This window comes from Triticum dicoccoides, chromosome 7B (genome assembly GCF_002162155.2).
Source record: "Triticum dicoccoides isolate Atlit2015 ecotype Zavitan chromosome 7B, WEW_v2.0, whole genome shotgun sequence".
Classification (NCBI taxonomy): Eukaryota; Viridiplantae; Streptophyta; class Magnoliopsida; order Poales; family Poaceae; genus Triticum; species Triticum dicoccoides.
Window position 1 is genome coordinate 377959454 of NC_041393.1, and position 15925 is coordinate 377975378.

The following is a 15925-nucleotide window of genomic DNA, read 5'->3' on the forward strand; positions in this document are numbered from 1 at the left end:
CCTTGTGTGTGAAGATGTAGCTGGTGGGTCCTACCTGTCAGTGGGGGAAAACATTATTTTTAGGGTAAAAAGGATGTAGTTGCATGCATGCGTCCATGGGCATGGTGCGTCCCCACTGTCAGCCTCTCCAAGTACAGTCATCTTCCGATGACTCTCGTTTGTTGACCACATTGACAACACGATGCAGAGCGCACCAAGCCGGTGAACGACAGCAAGGCCCCAGATTGGAGCACCCCGGAGATGGGGATAATGCGGCATTGGAGTCGCAGACGGAGAGGAGTGGGAAACTTGACTGCTTCGAGTGCGAGGTGGGCCTACACTCGGCAGAGAGCAACAGGAGGTGCGGAGGAGAGGAGTGCTGGCCTGGCCGTCGGTGGGGTAGCGTTTCGCTATGAGGCGTGCAAAACAGCCCCACTGGATGCTGGAGGCTGGAGCAGGTGGTCTCGGCAGCGCTAGGGGAAGAAGACGAGAGATTGAAGAGGAATGTCGGCTGTTGGATGTGGATCCAACGCCTTGCTTAGGCTTGGACCTTTGTATTTTTATTTTTTGCGAAAGTGCTTTGGCTTCGACCTACTAGCCCACATGTCAGCCAGTCCATTTGGTGGGCTGGGTGAAACAATGATGTAGCGCCTATGCAACCCGTTTATATATTATGGTAGAATTTAAAGCCCTTTTTCATTTTTCTCGAAATCCGTGGACTTGCTGGGCTGGGTGAAAATATCAAGTTGGGCTAGATGGAGAAATGTTATAAAAACATAAACACATGATTGCACGTCTATTACTACATTGGTTAGTAAAATCTTTGCAAGCTTATGTACGCAATCACCAGTAGTTAACTTGCCAAGTTATATAAACAATATTATTATTATTTTGTAAGAACTTTTGATTTATGAAATAAAATATCATTTTAATTTGATGAGTTAACGAGACGTGGGGTATTATTCCTTTTTAGGATAGACGTGGGAAAGATGAGTTGGTTCTAGGGAAAAGTACAGGGAGAAAACTCGGATTATATCAAAAAATAAAGTGGGGAAAAATTCAGATATAGGATTAATGAAAACAAAAAATAAAGGGCATGGGAAGGTCCATAAGATGGTTGGACGAATGACAGGTTTAACGGAACCTTATGTTGTTTGTATTATATATATATACTATTATAGAAGGGAAAACATAGGTTCAGTTTTGCATTCTTATAGAAAAATAGAACTGAGCTATGTGTCGTCTTGAAAAAACAAACATAACTTGGGCTGCTGATGTTATAGACAAGCTAGGCTTGGAGCCCCAAAGGCCGCTTGATACCTGCTGGATCCAAAAAAGTTGAAACATGTCGTGGGCTACGCATGTTAAACAACAAAACCTAGGCTATGGACCTGGTGGGCCAGGGTCTGTCAGCCTCTCTACGTACCGTCCTTGCCCGATTCCTCTTGTTTTGCTGACCATTTTTGGAACGACAGACTGCAGCGCCGCGGCGAGAGCACCAAGGTGCAGGACAAAGTCGAGACCTCGGACCGAACAAACCGGAGTGGGGGAAGACGCAGGCGGAGGGGAGTACGAGGGTTGACTTGTTCGGGTGCAGGGTGGGCCGGTGGAGCTGCCGCCGCCAGACAATGTGTGGGAGTAGAGGGATGGCCTGGCCCACTCCATAGGCTATGATGGGTCACCGGGGCGTGCGTTCAGGTCCTTGGTATCATTGTCTTCTTTCATGTTGGCGTAGCAGTGGTCGACGATGGTCTCGGCGAGGTCAACCCTGGAGTCCTCCTGCCCATTGCGGACGATCTTGTATTGCTTCTGGATGTCGGCAAGCCTATTGCACCAGATGGCTGAGGCGTCACATTCTTCCTTCTCTCCAGCGTAGCGAAGGTGTAGTCGGTGCTGCCGATCAAACAGGTGAATGCTCCAGAACCTCTGATGGCCCTACAGCAGTGGTAGACGAGAACCTCGTCCCGCACGCATACCTGGGCGACCGTGATCCGTTGGTCCCTATCAGGAGACAAATGGATGTGCACAAGGTCTAGTCTGCGACCTTGTGCTTTATCGTCCTGTGAGTTACTTACCCAAAACCATCACACCTGATGCTAGGGTAACAACTTCGTACCACATTGTAGGCAGGGCACAAAAAAACCAACAAAAATGTGCCTAATGCGTAACACGAAGCATTGACGCTCCAATTTGGACTTGAATATAGCGAAACTGACAGACGGGGCCCACCTGTTAGGATGAGGTGTGCTTGTGTGGACAATATGCTGAGTTGGACGAGGGTCCCACTTGTTTGTGACTCAAGTCTTTATTAATTTTTCACCTTTTCTTTTTCGTTCTTCCTCTTTTTCTCTTTGGCATTTAGCCGAACAGGTCATGAGCGCTAGAACATGGACATCACCGGCGCAGCCACCAGAGAGGACGCGCGCAACAATTATGCCTGACTAGGCCGTCGTGCCAGGAAACCAGGTTGTGTATGTGGGCCGCATCCTGGAAGTGGCAGCCCGTCGGAGGTGGACGCGTACATAGTCTGTGTGGGATCTCACCGGAGCTTGATGTGCTGCCGCTGAACCTCGCGCGTGGCCGCAGAGAGGCGCGTGGGAACCACATTGCTCACGCGGCACGAGCAGCAATGGCGGCCGGCGGCAAGGCGTGGCCACGAGGAGGCGCGCGGCAACCATAATGAGCACGCGCAGCACGAACACCAATGACGGTCGGCGGCAAGGCATGGCCGTGGGGAGGCGCACGAGAGCCGCAGTGCGCACGCGTGGCACAAACAACTATGGCGGATGGTGGCACGTTTGGGCCATGCGAGCGTGTGTGGAGTGCGTCCGTGCAGCCGAGGTCAGCCATGGACGACGACCAAGGTCAGCACAAGATGAGCTGCTGCCGAATCTCGCGGGAGTGGTGTTGGGCGCATGTAGGTGAGTGTGTGCTCGTGGCATGGGGGTACGTGTGTCGGCATTCTGGATACAGGGGTACCTAGACTTGCCTGCCTGCGGTCCACTGTGTGGCTCCATCGACGGCTAGGTACGGCCCAACTTCAGCATCAACAACTAAAGACCCTCGCGAGGGGCCAATCCTCTCGAGGCGGGCGACGCCAATACCTCCAAGGTGATCGGCCTCGTCAGGCTGGCTCCTGAGGAGCGGAGACTTCTGTGCAAGGTGCACCTCATGAGGCTCAGCTGGCATGAGACATGACGATCAAGGCCATACGGGCGCTAGGTGTGTGCCAGCAGGCGCAGAGTACTAGTTTCCTCTTTGGTGCAAGCACGGAGTCCCGAGGAATCAGCCAAAGGTTTCCATTCTGGTGCAAAAAGACCAAGACCGCTAGGACGGTAGGACGGAGGTCATCGCCGATCCCACCGCAATGTCACGACCAAAGGCTTTTGTAGGCAAAGACCACTTTAGTCAGGATAGGGTGTACTTCTTGTCCCCCTTCAAATCTGGACGTTGTGGGATCCCTTCCCGCCAACATTTGGGAAGAGGACCGAGGCCACTATAATTAGGACTTAGCCACCGCCATAGAGGGGGATCAGATCCATTCCCACTTAACCACCTCACAAGCTCTCTCAAGCTCAATAACACCTCACCTCCTGAGGCTGTTCATCCACTGTACGAGTTCATCCTCAGACCCTCGAGGCAATCCACCACAAAGCTGGAGTAGGGTATTACACCGCAAGGTGGCCCGAACCAAGATAAACTTTTGTGTCTCTCTATCCCTTTGAGAACGACGTGCTAGGCTTTGAGTATCGTGAGTAGGCAGGCTGGGTAGGTTGAGATCTCCGCACGCACCCCGGAGTTCGAACCTCTCAAGGGTTTACGAAACCCGAAATCCGACATTTGGCGTGCTCCGTAGGGGTGCGTCTGAGATCCGCTGCTTCGTCCGCCACATCCCGCCGCCGGCTTCAATGGCAGGCGTTCCTTTGTCGACTCGACCATCGCACACCTTCGAGGGAGCAGAGGGCCTCTGCGCTCTCACATCCGCCTTGCAAAGGGTGGAGTGGCCACCCAAGTTCAGGCAGGAGACGCCGCCACACTATGACGGCGTGGCGGACCCGACATGCTTCCTCCAGGCGTACTAGGAGGCAGTTTGGGCGGCCGGCGGAGACGACAAGGTGAAGGCCAACTAGCTCCCCATGGCCCTCGTAGGTGCACCGCACGCCTGGTTGCTCAACCTCCCGGAGTCCTCTGTGGCCTCCTCGGAGGAGCTGCGCGGCCTCTTCATCGCACACTTCGTGGCTCCGGACCCCCCGGTCGTCGCAGCTCTTCTAGGTGGCTCGCAGGCACCAGCTTCTGGCCGCCACATCAAGCAGTTCTACCAACAAATAAGTGTCCCACAGGTGAGCTCGGGGCTCCCCCGGACTAGGTGACGCCTAAGGCCGACCTCACCTTTGGCCCATAGGATCATCCAGCCACCACGACAGGAGCAGGCGCACTCCCGATGCTCTGCACCCCCACCATCCGCAATGTGGCGGTCACCAAGACCCTCATTAAAGGTGGAGCCAGCCTCAATGTGCTCTCTGTGGAGGCATTTGGCCTACTTCATGTGCCCCCCGGCCGACTCCGCCCCACAAAGCCCTTCTCCGGGGTTGGCGATGGCTCCACCTGCCCCCTGGGGCAGATCCACCTCCCCGTCACTTTTGGGACCCGCGACAACTACCGCACCGAGCTCATGGACTTCGACATCGCCAGGATCGACCTGCCATATAACGCCATCCTTGGGTACCCAGCCCGGGCTAAGTTCATGGCGGCAACTCATCCAGCCTACAAACCTCATGAAGATGCCAGGTAGCAGCAGTGTCCTCATGGTGGAAGGGGGACACCAAGGACGCACTGCAAGCCCTCAAGCTCGCCTTTAGGACTGCGGCGTCGATGCAGCCGAGTGAGAAAGGGGGCCTGAGGCTCCGGGGGCAGCACCAACCAAGAAGAAGCAGTTGTTTTCCCAAGACTGAGCCGAGACGAAGCAAGTACCACTTGATGAGGATGGGGCATCAGGCGCCACCTTCACCATAGGAGCTGGCCACCCCCAGGACCAAGAGGAAGCGTTGGTCAGCTTCTTGCGCACCAACAAGGAAGTGTTCGCATGGGAGCCCAAGGATCTGGTCGGGATTCCAAGGGGAATAATCGAGCATCACCTGAGGGTATGCCCAAACGTGTGTCCGGTGAAGCAGAAGGCCCGATGTCAGTCCACCGAGAAGCAGACGTTCATCGTCCAAGAAACCCGCAAGCTGTTGGATGCTGGAGTCATTCGGGAGGTGCGGTACCCGGAGTGGCTGGTAAACCCGGTCATCATCCCCAAGAAAGGAGGGAAGGAGCGCATGTGTCTTGACTTCACCAACCTCAACAAGGCCTGCCCTCAGGAACCCTTCTCGCTTCCACACGTCGACCAGATCGTTGACTCCACCACCGAGTGCGACTTGCTGTGCTTTTTGGACGCCTTCTCAGGCTACCACCAGATCAAGATGCTCATGCAAGATGTGGAGAAGATAGTGTTCCTGACCCCCGTGGGGTGTACTACTATGCCTGCATGCCTTTCGGGCTGCACAATGCTGGGGTTACCTTCCAGCGGCTGATGCACATCACCCTGGGCCGACAGCTTGGGAGAAATGCTGAGGCCTATGTTGATGATATAGTGGTGAAGTCTCGGGAGGCGAAGACCCTGATTGAGGATCTGGAGAAAATGTTTGCCAGCTTGCGCAAGGTGGACCTGCGGCTCATTCCCGAAAAGTGCGTGTTTGGGGTTCCCTCTCGCAAATTGCTAGGCTTCCTAGTGTCGCATAGGGGGATCGAGGCCAATCCAAAGAAGGTCAAGGCCATAGGAGACATGAGCCCTCTGCAAACACTCAAGGAGATGCAGAAGCTGGCGGGCTGCATGACCTCGCTGGGGCGTTTCATCTCCAAGTTGGGGGAGCGCGCCCTCCCGTTCCTCAAGCTGATGAAAAACAAGGGGTCGTTTGAGTGGACCCCTCAAGCTGATGCGGCCTTTCAAGACCTCAAGAGATACCTGACCAGCCCGCTGGTGATGGTAGCGCCAGGCCCTCTCGAGCCCCTAGTGATATATTTGGCTGCCACCCCTCACTCTGCTAGCGTTGCCCTAGTGGCACTAAGAGAGGAGCGCCCAACCAAGGACCCTCAGTAGGACGCCCGGCCACCAAGCAAAGAGCAGCAGCCTCAGGATGGTGCTCATGAAGCTTCAGCTCATCCGACAGCCAACATCCCTCCCGAGGCTGAGGCTCTGGAGCCTAGAGTCAGTGCGGCAGGTGATGGGACCCCCGAAGGCCAGCATCCTCCAGAGACACAAGACCTCACCAACACCTCCTCCATTGTCGAGCACCCGGTCTACTTCGTCAGCATGGTGCTATAGGAGGCACGGGCGCTCTACCCCATGCCCCAAAAGCGCTTTCTCGCACTCCTCGTCGCCTTATGAAAGCTGTGTCACTACTTCCAAGGCCACCCCATCAAGGTCGTCTCAACCTACCCGCTAGAGAGGGTGCTCCGGAGCCTTAACACCGCTGGGCGGGTTGTAGAGTGGAACATCGAACTTCAGGCGTTCCAGATCGAGTTCAGCACCACCAGGCTCATCAAGGGCGCGACCCTCGCAGATTTCATGGCAGAATGGACTGACGTCCCTGACCGCCGAATATGCGAGGATCGCTCCCTCTTGCCCAAAGATGAGGCCCCAGACAGGTGGATCATGTACTTCGACGGTGCATTCACACGATAAGGTGCGGGGGCTGGGCCCGTCCTCATCTCACCCGCCAAGGACAAGCTCTACAACGCAGTACAACTCTATTTTCAGCAGGGCGAAAAGGTCTCCAACAACATCGCAGAGTATGAAGGCTTGCTCGCCGGCCTCAAGGCCGCGACGGCACTAGGAGTGAAGCTCTCACCATCGGTTGCGACTCTCAGCTCCTCATCAACTTCTCCAACAAAGAGTACATACCCAAGGACGAGCACATGGAGGCATACCTGGAAGAGGTACGTAAGATGGAGAAATGGTTCCTCACGCAACACGTGCCACGAGGAACGAACAAGAAGGCTGGCGGCATTGCTAAGAGAGCATCCCGGAGGCTACCTCAGGAGCCAGGGGGTGTTTGAGGAACGTCTCTTCAAGCCGTCGGTGGTTCCGCTCACCATAGCACCAGCACCACCTCAGGAGGACCTACCCCAAGCACCAGCAACCGGCGCCCCATCATGCGGCCCTCCCTCAGGGGCCCGCCTGCTCCTCGCGCTCGAGCCTCAGGAGGGGTGCTAGACCAAGGAGTTCAAGACGTACCTACTTCAGGGGACCATGCCGGAGAAGGAGGAGGATGCCGAGCGCGTGGCTCGTAAGGCCATCGAGTACTGCATCCGTGACAGTGAGTTGTACCGCAAGAGGCCTAATGACGTTTGTTTACAATGCAACTCCAGGGAGCAGGGGCTTGAGCTGCTGGCAAACATACATGGTGGGGACTGCGGACACCACTCTTCATCACGCACCCTCGTGGGCAAGGGCGTTCCATAGTGGGTTCTATTGGCCCACTAAACTCAACGAGGCCACTGAGCTGGTGCGCTCCTCCGAAGCATGCCAGTTCCACACCAAGCCAATCCACCAGCCTACACAATGCCTCCAGACTATCTCGCTCACAAGGTCGTTCGCAGTGTTGGGGCTGGACATCTTGGGGCCGTTTCCCCGAGCGCCAAGGGGCTACCGCTACCTCTACATCGCCATCGACAAGTTCACCAAGTGGGTGGAGGTAGAAGCCATCCTCACCATCCCAGCTGGATTAGCCGTCAAGTTCATCAAAGGCCTCGTGAGCCAGTTCGGGGTCCCTAACCGCATCATCACCGACAACGGCTCAAAGTTCACTAGCAACCTCTTCAAAACATACTGTGCTAACCCTGGAATGGAGATATGCTACGCCTCAGTGGCACACCCCAGGAGCAATGGTCAGGCTGAGCACGCCAACACAGAGTTCTTGAGGGGCCTCAAGGCAAGGACCTTCAAGAAGAAGCTCGAGGCCTGTGACAGGGGCTGGCTCGACAAGCTCCAGTCCATGCTATGGTCCATTCGCACCACCGCGACCAAGCCAACGGACAAGACACCATTCTTCCTCGTCTACAGAGCTGAGGCGGTTCTCTGACACGAGGTCAAGGATCGCTCCACGCAGGTCCTGACGTTCGACGAGGCACGTCAGGATGCCACGCGGGGTATGCATCTCGTGCTGGGGGCGGAATGCCGCCGTCAAGCCTCACTCCGAGCAGGAAGGTACCAGCAGGCGCTGCGGCAGTACCACTGCCATAGCGTTCTCTCCAGGACATTGGAGGTCGGCGACCTCGTCCTGAGGCGGGTGCTCTCCAGGGAGGGGTTGCACAAGCTCTCTCCCATGTGGGAGGGCCCGTTTAGGATTGCCCGTGTCTCCAGGCCTGGCGCCACGCGCCTAGAGACACAGGACAGGGTCCCCATCTAGAACGCCTGGAAAATCCAGCACCTCCGAAAGATTTACCCATGAAGAAAGGCTCCGTCCTGTGAAGGTCTCCGCTCGTGACACTCTCACGTAATAATGAGTGGGGTTGTAGATTCCCCGGAGTCCCCTGAGAGCCGCCCTGGGGCCTCATAGGCGCTCCCTCCCACATCCTAGTGGCAGCACTTAGCTCTGCGCCGGTGAGAAGAATAAACTAGGTGCCAGACGCGGCTGTTCATTTTCTTTCCAAAGTTTCTTGCAATCTTTTAGTAGTCTTTAATGGAGTTGGTGCTTTCGTGCTTTGGTTCGCCAAGTTCAATTTTTCTCCTCTCAATTCGTTCATTCTTAGCCTGGGCTAGGAAGGTGTGGTAGTTGACCGTCGCTCTTCCTCGTGTGCCTCGTGCGTGGGGGCTAGGCAGGTGTGTGCGCATGGGCCCGCCCTCATACGAGCACACCTCGCCTAACCCCATTGCCTCAGTGCTTCGGTATCCTCGCGAGGAGCTCTCGATCAAGCTCACGGGCACTAGCACCACCTCATGTCCGTGCCCCTCGGGCAGTGCGAGGAGGTGCATTAAGCCATAGCTAACCTATGACAGGAGGCTTGCATGAGGAGAAACGAGGTGCTCGGCATGTTTTCTTTTCTCTAAGCAGCTCTGCAGCAGATCTACAGCACCACACGAGGCCTTAAACGCCTCCCGAGTCACCAGGAATGGGGGCTCCGCCAAATGTCAGGGGTCTCGCCCTCGTGTGGTGGGAAGCTACCGCAAACATGTCGAGCTAAGTTATCCTGCCCTTCCCTACCTAGAATAGAGACATCATGGCACAACATTAAGATAATAAGAATTGCATAAGAGGGCATAACTGCCATATTTCATTAGACACCCCAGCGGGGCACCCTACTTTTTTTTCAAATTGCAGAAGAAAGGAGAGGTTAAATAAAAGTGGCCCGAGGTCGTGCAGATCCAGTGCCAGTGTCGCATCCTCAAGCAGCACCTCAAGGTGCCCCGGCGCTCCACCAATTCGCCCTCAAGTGGCTCGAGGCTGCGGCAGGCCTCGAGTCCAAGTTCGGCCACCCCAAGCTCAGAACGGGCTCCCCTCCAGCTTCACCAGGGCATGGCAGCGAGGCGACCCACCACCACCCTTGATCCAAGCTCGACGACGCGGAGGCTAGTCGTAGCCACCGCTGCTCATCCGAGAAAGAGCTTCCGCTGTGGGAGGAGGAGTGGACGTCGTCAAGGCCAAGCTCACCCCTGGCGCTGGCGCAGCCGACTTCAAGGCCAAGCACATCCTCGCTGCTGTCTTCTAGGCAACACCCCACGCGGCTGCCGTCCTCACTGAACACCCTCACGTAGAGGGTCGCCAGGCCGTCGTACTTGAAGTGGAGGGTGTACCTCCCGCTCAGGCCATGTGCACGGGAGAACGCCTGCTAGCCGCGGGCCAGGACCACGTTGCCCATGGCGGCGACCTCGGTTCCCACCCACGAGGCCCTGCTGCAGTAGCCGTGAGCCTGCAGCCAGAGGCCGTCGAGCCCCGAGGATGGTAGCTCGCCGGAGAAGAAGTGCGGAAGCAGGATCAAGGTGCCGGCAGGCCTCTCCGACCACTCCACAAACTCGGGCATCATGTCCAGTGAGGAGAAGCGTGGTCGAGGAGGGTGTTAGTGTCAAAACTGGCGGATCTCGGGTAGGGGGTCCTGAACTGTGCGTCCAAGGTTGATGGTAACAGGAGGCGGGGTACATGATGTTTACCCAGGTTCGGGCCCTCTCTATGGAGGTAATACCCTACCTCCTGCTTGATTGATCTTGATGAATATGAGTATTACAAGAGTTGATCTAACATGAGATCGTAATGGCTAAAACCCTAGAAGTCTAGCATGTATGATTATTATTGCCTCTACGGACAAGGCCCTCCGGTTTATATAGACACCGGAGGGGACTAGGGTTGTACAAAGTCGGTTACAGAGAAAGGAATCTTCATATCTAGGCGCCAAGCTTGCCTTCCACGCCAAGGAGAGTCCCATCCGGACATAGGTGAGAGTCTTTGGTCTTGTGTCTTCATAGCCCATCAATCTGGCCCATGTCAATAGGCCGGACGCCCGAGGACCCCTTAATCCAGGACTCCCTCAGTAGCGCCTGAACCAGTCTTTCAATGACGATGTGTTCGGCGTGCAGATTGTCTTCAACATTGCAAGGTGGGTTCCTCCTTCGATTACTTCAAAGTACCTGACTTAAAGAGCAGTATTCGGTTTTCCATTTAATGTCACGCACATTGGTTTCCACACCTTCACGACTTCAACTTCCACGTGTCGATCGAATATGAGAGGTCGCGGTATTTTTGCACATATCGCCCCGACCATGTAAGAGAGGTGTCTATTTAAAGATATTGGGATTTTCAGATCCATTCCACACCAACCGAGGAATCCTCAGCGCTTGCTAGCAGAAACCATTCCAACATGGCTAGCACTCCCAGCTCTTGCTCCCGTCCCCACGGCATTGGAAAAGGCGATTAGGAGAAATGTTCCATATCCCACAGTCAGCTAGTTAAGCTACAGACACAGGGATTTCTTCCCCCCCGGGTCTAGTCCCCGTTCGAGCAGGATTAGCTTCCTTCGACGACGGGGCTCAGGCGGAGAATTTCCCTAATCCATCTGCTACGTCTTGAGCTTGCGTTGGTTTTCCTAGAAGAGGAGGGTGATGCAGCAATAGTAGCGTAAGTAATTCCCTCAGTTTTTGAGAACCAAGGTATCAATCCAGTAGGAGTCTCCTCAAAAGCCCCACGCACCTACACAAATAAACAAGAACTCGCAACCAACGCAATAAAGGGGTTGTCAATCCCTTCACGGCCACTTGCGAAAGTGAGATATTATAGAGATAATATGATAAGATAAATATACTTTTGGTATTGTATGATATAGATTGGAAAAGTAAAGATGCAAATAAAAGTATATTGAAAGCTTATATGATAAGAGCTAGACCCGGGGGCCATCGGTTTCACAAGTGGCTTCTATCAAGATAGCATAAGTATTACGGTGGGTGAAGAAATTACTATCTAGCAATTGATAGAAAAGCGAATAATTATGAGATTATCTAGGCATGATCATGTATATAGGCATCACGTCCGTGACAAGTAGACCGACTCCTGCCTGCATCTACTACTATTACTCCACACATCGACCGCTATCCAGCATGCATCTAGAGTTTTAAGTTCTTAAAGAACAGAGTAACACATTAATAAAGATGACATGATGTAGAGGGATAAACTCATGCAATATGATATAAACCCCATATTTTATCCTCGATGGTAACAATACAATGCGTGCCTTGCTGCCCCTGCTGTCACTGGGAAAGGACACCGCAATTTTGAACCCAAAGCTAAGCACTTCTCCCATTGCAAGAAAGATCAATCTAGTAGGCCAAACCAAACTGATAATTCAAAGAGACTTGCAAAGATAACTTAATCACACATAAAAGAATTCAGAGGAGATTCAAATATTTCTCATGATAAACTTGATCATAAACCCACAATTCATCGGATCTCGACAAACACACCGCAAAAAGAGTTACATCGAATAGATGTCCAAGAAGATCAAGGAGAACTTTGTATTGAGATTAAAAGAGAGAGAAGAAGCCATCTAGCTAATAACTATGGACCCAAGGTCTGTGGTAAACTAGTCACAACTCATCGGAGAGGCCTTGGAGATGATGTAGAGGCCCTCCATGATCAATTCCCCCTCCGGCGGAGCGCTGGCGAAGACTCCAAGATGGTATCTCACAGATACAGAAGGTTACGATGGTGGTAATAGTTTTTCGTGGTCTCTTCTGATGTTTTCAGGGTACATGGGTACATATAGGAGAAACAAGTAGGTCGGTGGATGCTCGAGGGGCCCACGAGGGTGGGGGGCGCGCCCAGCCCTAGGGGGCGTGCCGGGCACCCTCGTGGCCGCCTCCCTTGTTTCTTGACTTCCACTCCAAGTCCTCTGGATCACGTTTGTTCCAAAAAGATCGCTCCCGAAGATTTCATTCCGTTTGGACTCCGTTTGATATTCCTTTTCATCGAAACACTGAAATAGGCAAAAAACAGCAATTCGGGTTGGGCCTCCGGTTAGTAGTTTAGTCCCAAAAATAATATAAAATTGTAAAGTAAAGCCCATAAACATCCAAAACGGGTAATATAATAGCATGGAACAATCAAAAATTATATATACGTTGGAGACGTATCAAGCATCCCCAAGCTTAATTCCTGCTCGTCCTCGAGTAGGTAAATGATAAAAACAGAATTTTTGATGTGGAATGCTACCTAGCATAATTCTCAATGTAATTTTCTTTATTTTGGCATGAAATAGTAATACTTTAAGCATACTAATAAAAGCAATCATGTCTTCTCAATATAACATGGCTAAAGAAAGTTCATCCCTACAAAATCATATAGTTAGGCTATGCTTCATTTTCGTCACACAAAATGCTCCCATCTTGCACACCCCCGATGACAAGCCAAGTAATTGTTTCGTACTTAAATAATCTCAAACTTTTTCAACTTTCACGCAATACATGAGCGTGAGCCATGGATATAGCACTATGGCTGGAATAGAATATGATGATGGGGATTGTGTGGAGAAGACAAAAGAGGAGAAAGTCTCACATTCACGAGGATAATCAACGGGCTATGGAGATGCCCATCAATTGATGTCAACATGAGGAGTAGGGATTGCCATGCAACGGATGCACTAGAGCTATAAATGTATGAAAGCTCAACAAAAGAAACTAGTGGGTGTGCATCCAACTTGCTTGCTCACGAAGACCTAGGGCATTTTGAGGAAGCACATTGTAGGAATATACAAGCCAAGTTCTATCATGAAAAATTCCCACTAGTATATGAAAGTGACAACATATGAGACTCTCTATATGAAGAACATGGTGCTACTTTGAAGCACAAGTGTGGAAATAGATTGTAACATTGCCACCTTTTTACTTTTTTTATTTATTTTTTGGGACTTTTTATTTTTCTTTGGCCTTTCTTTTTCTTTTTCTTTTTTCTTTCTTTGGCCTTTCCTTTTTTTATTTTGGGACAATGCTCTAATAACGATGATCATCACACTTCTATTTATTTACAACTCATGAATTACAACTCAAAACTAGAACAAGATATGACTCTATATGAATGCCTCCGGTGGTGTACTGGGATGGGCAATTAATTAAGAGTGACATGTATGAAAAATTATGCATGGTGGCTTTGCCATAAATACGATGTCAACTACATGATCATGCAAGGCAATATGACAATGATGATGTGTGTCATGATGATGAATGGAACGGTTGAAAGTTGCCTGTCAATATATCTCGGAATGGCTATGGAAATGCCATAATAGGTATGTATGGTGGCTGTTTTGAGGAAGATATAAGGAGGTTTATGTGTGATAGAGCGTATCGTATCACGGGGTTTGGATGCACTGGCGAACTTTGCACCAACTCTCAAGGTGAGAAAGGGCAATGCACAGTACCGAAGAGGCTAGCAATGATGGAAGGGTGAGAGTGCGTATAATCCATGGACTCAACATTAGTCAAAAGAACTCATATACTTATTGCAAAAATCTAACAGTCATCAAAAACCAAGCACTACGCGCATGCTTCTAGGGGGATAGATTGGTAGGAAAAGACCATCGCTCGTCCCCGACCGCCACTCATAAGGATGCACAATCTAAGAACACCTCTTGTTTCAAATTTGTTACACAACTTTCACCATACGCGCATGCTACGGGACTTGCCAACTTCAACACAAGCATTCTTTAAATTAATAATCACCCAACTAGCATGACTCTAATATTACTACCTCCATATCTCAAAACAATTATCAAGTATCAAATTGATCATAGCATCCAATTCACTTCCTACGATAGTTTTTATTATCCCCAACTTGGATGCCCAACATTCTAGGACCAATTTTATAACCATAGCAAATACCATGCTGTTCTAAGAGACTCTCAAAATAATATAAGTGAAGCATGAGAGGTCAACAATTTCTACAAAATTAAGCCACCGCTGTGCTCTAAAAGATATAAGTGAAGAGCTAGAGCAAAAACTATCTAGCTCAAAAGATATAAGTGAAGCACATACAGTATTCTAATAAATTCCAATCAAGTGGGTTTCTACCAAAAGGTGTGTACAGCAAGGATTATTGTGGTAAACTAAAAGGCAAAGACTAATATCATACAAGACGCTCCAAGCAAAACACATATCATGTGGCGAATAAAAATATAGCTCCAAGTAAAGTTAGCGATAGACGAAGACGAAAGAGGGGATGCCTTCTGGGGCATCCCCAAGCTTAGATTGGTTATCCTTGAATATATTGGGGTGCCATGGGCATCCCCAAGCTTAGGCTCTTGCCACTCCTTATTCCATAGTCCATCAAATCTTTACCTAAAACTTGAAAACTTCACAACACAAAACTCAACAGGAAATCTCATAAGCTCCGTTAGTGCAAGAAAGAAAAACAACCACACAAGGTAGTGTAATGAACTCATTATTTATTTATATTGGTGTTAAATCTACTGTATTCCAACTTCTCTATGATCATACCCATACATACTAGCCATAGATGCATCAAAATAAGCAAACAACACACGGAAAGCAGAATATGTCAAAAACAGAACAGTCTGTAGCAATCTGTAACTCTCGAATACTTCTGGAACTCGAAAAATCTGACCAAAATAGGAAGTCCTGGGAAATTTGTCTATTGATTTACAGCAAAAAGAATCAACGCAAAATCTCGTTTCTGTGAATTACTAAAATTATTTTCGTGTGCGCAAAGTTTCTGTTTTTCAGTAGAATCAAATTAACTATCACCATAGGTCATCCTATAGGTTCTACTTGGCACAAAAACTAATTAAAACATGAAAACACATCTAAACAGAAGGTAGACGATAAATTTATTACTAAACAGAAGCAAAAACAAAAAACAAAGATAAAATTGGGTTGCCTCCCAACTAGCGCTATCGTTTAACGCCCCTAGCTAGGCATAACGGGATAGATCTAAGTAGTGCCGTCTTTGGCACTCAATTCATAAGTAGCTCGCATGATAGATTCATAAGATAATTTGACTTTATTTCTTGGAAAGTGCTACATGCATTTCCTTCATGGAAATTGGAATCTAATATTCCCTTCCTTCATATCAATAATTGAACCAATCGTTGTAAGGAAAGGTCTACCAAGAATAATAGGACATGAAAGATTGCAATCTATATCAAGAACGATAAAATCTATGGGCACCAAATTCCTATTTGCAAAAATGAGAACATCATTGATCCTTCCCATTGGCTTTTTAATGGTGGAATCCGCAAGGTGCAAATTTAAAGAGCAATCATCAAGATCATGGAAACCTAGAATATCACATAAAGTTTTTGGAATTGTGGAAACACTAGCACCCAAATCACACAAAGCATAACACTCATGATCTTTAATTTTAATCTTTATAGTAGGCTCCCACTCAACATAAAGTTTTCTAGGTATAGA